General features: G+C 42.3%; 1 non-coding gene across 1 annotated transcript; it reads left to right on the top strand.

The window, feature by feature from the left end:
• Positions 1-2,446: 2,446 nt before the first annotated feature.
• LOC148574106 (small nucleolar RNA R71) lies at positions 2,447-2,554 on the top strand. The gene has a single exon (XR_015906429.1). It is a non-coding gene; the product is annotated as a small nucleolar RNA R71 (small nucleolar RNA).
• The last annotated feature ends 241 nt before the right edge of the window (positions 2,555-2,795 follow it).

Raw genomic sequence — 2,795 nt, 5'->3', positions numbered from 1 at the left:
AAACTTAAAATGTTTGCTCGTCCTCGAGCAAAAGAAGGAGGAAAGGAGGAGAAGAAGAAGAAATGGATGAGATGGAGGTGTGTGGTGGGTTCGGCCAAGGGTGGTGGAAGTGTGTATGAAAAGGTGTGAAGAGGAGAGAAGAAGAGGTGTGGCAGGTGGGGATCCTGTGGGGTCCACAGATCCTGAGGGATCAAAGACTTATCAACCCTGTTCCATTGAGGCGTGCAAAAATGCCCTTAGAGTTCAATCCTGGCCTTTAACGCCAGACTGCTGCTTGTTTCTGGCGTTAAACACCAGCTTTTCTCCCTTTCTTGGCGTTAAACGCCAACTTGGTGCTTGTTTCTGGCGTTAAACGCCAGACTGCTGCTTGTTTCTGGCGTTAAACGCCAGCTTTTCTCCCTTTCTTGGCGTTAAACGCCAACTTGGTGCTTGTTTCTGGCGTTTAATGCTAGTCTGGTGCTTGTTTCTGGCATTAAACGCCAAGTTATAGCCTGTTTCTGGCGTTTAACACCAGCTTGATGCATCTTTCTGGCGTTAAACGCCACTCTGATGCTTCTTCCTAGCGTTTAAATGCCAGTAAGCTTATCCTCCAGGGTGTGCTATTTTTAATGCTGTTTTTCATTCTATTTTTTATTTTTTCAGTTATTTTTGTGACTTCACATGATCATTAACCTACAGAAAACATAAAATGGAAAATAAATAGATATAATTAAATAACATTGGGTTGCCTCCCAATAAGCGCTTCTTTAATGTCAATAGCTTGACAGTGAGCCCTCATGGAGCCTCACAGATAATCAGAGCAAGGTTGGGGCCTCTCAACACCAAACTTGGAGTTTGGTTGTGGCCTCCTAACACCAAACTTAGAGTTTGAATGTGGGGTTTTTGTTTGACTCTGTATTGAGAGAAGCTTTTCATGCTTCTTCTCCATGGTTACAGAAGGAGACCCTTGAGTCTTAAATACAAGGTAGTCCTCATTCAACTGAAGGACCAACTCTCCTCTGTCAACATCAATCACAGCGTTTGCTATGACTAGGAAGGGTTTGCCAAGGATGATGGATTCATCCTCATCCTTCCTAGTGTCTAGAATTATGAAATCAGCAGGGATGTAAAGGCCTTCAACCTTTACTAGCACGTCCTCTACTAGTCCATAAGCCTGTTTCATTGATTTGTCTGCCATCTCTAGTGAGATTCTTGCAGCTTGTACCTCAAAGATTCCAAGTTTCTCCATTACAGAGAGTGGCATGAGGTTTATCCCTGACCCCAGGTCACACAGAGCCTTCTGAAAGGTCATGGTGCCTATGGTATAAGGTATGAAGAATTTTTTGGGATCCAGTTTCTTCTGAGGTAATGTCTGCCTCATTAATGCATTCAGTTCATTGGTGAATATGGGGGGTTCATCCTCCCAAGTCTCAGTACCAAATAACTTGGCGTTCAGCTTCATGATTGCTTCTAAATATTTAGCAACTTGCTCTTCAGTGATGTCTTCATCCTCTTCAGAGGAAGAATATTTATTAGAGCTCATGAATGGCAGAAGAAAGTTTAATGGAATCTCTACGGTCTCTATATGAGCCTCAAATTCCTTTGGTTCCTCAAAGAAAAACTCCTTTCTGTCCAGAGGATGTCCCATGAGGCTTTTCTCACTGGGACTCACGTCCTCCTCACTCTCTCCAGGTTCGTCCATGTTGGTCATGGTTATGGCTTTGCACTCTCTCTTGGGATTTTCTTCTGTATTACTTGGGAGAGTACTGGGAGGAGTTTCAGTAATCTTCTTACTCAGCTGACCCACCTGTGCCTCCAAATTTCTAATGGAGGATCTTGTTTCATTCATGAAACTTAGTGTGGTCTTGGATAGATCAGAGATTATAGTTTCCAGGCCAGAATGGCTCTATTCAGAATTCTCTGTCTGTTGTTGAGAAGATGATGGAAAAGGCTTGCTATTGCTAAACCTATTTCTTCCACCATTATTGTTGAAGCCTTGTTGAGGCTTCTGTTGGTCCTTCCATGAGAAATTTGGATGATTTCTCCATGAAGGATTATAGGTGTTTCCATAGGGTTCTCCCATGTAATTTACCTCTGCCATTGTAGGGTTCTCAGGATAATAAGCTTCTTTTTTAGAAGATGCTTCTTTAGTACTGTTGGAAGCAGCTTGCAATCCATTCAGACTCTGAGAAATCATATTGACTTGCTGAGTCAATATTTCGTTCTGAGCCAATATGGCATTCAGAATATCAATCTCAAGAACTTCTTTCTTCTGAGTTGTCCCATTATTCACAGAATTTCTTTCAGAAGTGTACATGAATTGGTTATTTGTAACCATTTCAATGAGTTCCTGAGCTTCTTCAGGTGTCTTCTTCAGATGAAGAGATCTACCTGCAGAGTTGTCCAATGACATCTTGGACAGTTCAGACAGACCATCATAGAATATGCATATGATGCTCCATTCTGAAAGCATACCAGAAGGACACCTTCTGATCAATTGCTTGTATCTTTCCCAAGCTTCATAGATGGATTCGCCTTCCTTCTGTCTGAAGGTTTGGACTTCCACTCTAAGCTTACTCAATTTTTGAGGTGGAAAGAACTTTGCCAAGAAGGCATTGACCAATTTTTTCCAAGAGTTCAGGCTGTCCTTAGGTTGTGAGTCCAACCATGTCCTAGCTCTGTCTCTTACAGCAAAAGGGAAAATCATAAGCCTGTAGACCTCGGAATCAACTCCATTGGTCTTGACAGTGTCACAGATTTACAAGAATTCAGCTAAGAACTGATGGGGATCTTCCAATGGAAGTCCATGATACTTG

The sequence above is a fragment of the Arachis ipaensis genome, chromosome B2 (genome assembly GCF_059453495.1).
Source record: "Arachis ipaensis isolate K30076 ecotype BB chromosome B2, ASM5945349v1, whole genome shotgun sequence".
In the NCBI taxonomy this organism is placed as follows: domain Eukaryota; kingdom Viridiplantae; phylum Streptophyta; class Magnoliopsida; order Fabales; family Fabaceae; genus Arachis; species Arachis ipaensis.
Note: the sequence above shows the minus strand (reverse complement) of the source record. Positions and strands in the feature narration are given on the sequence as shown.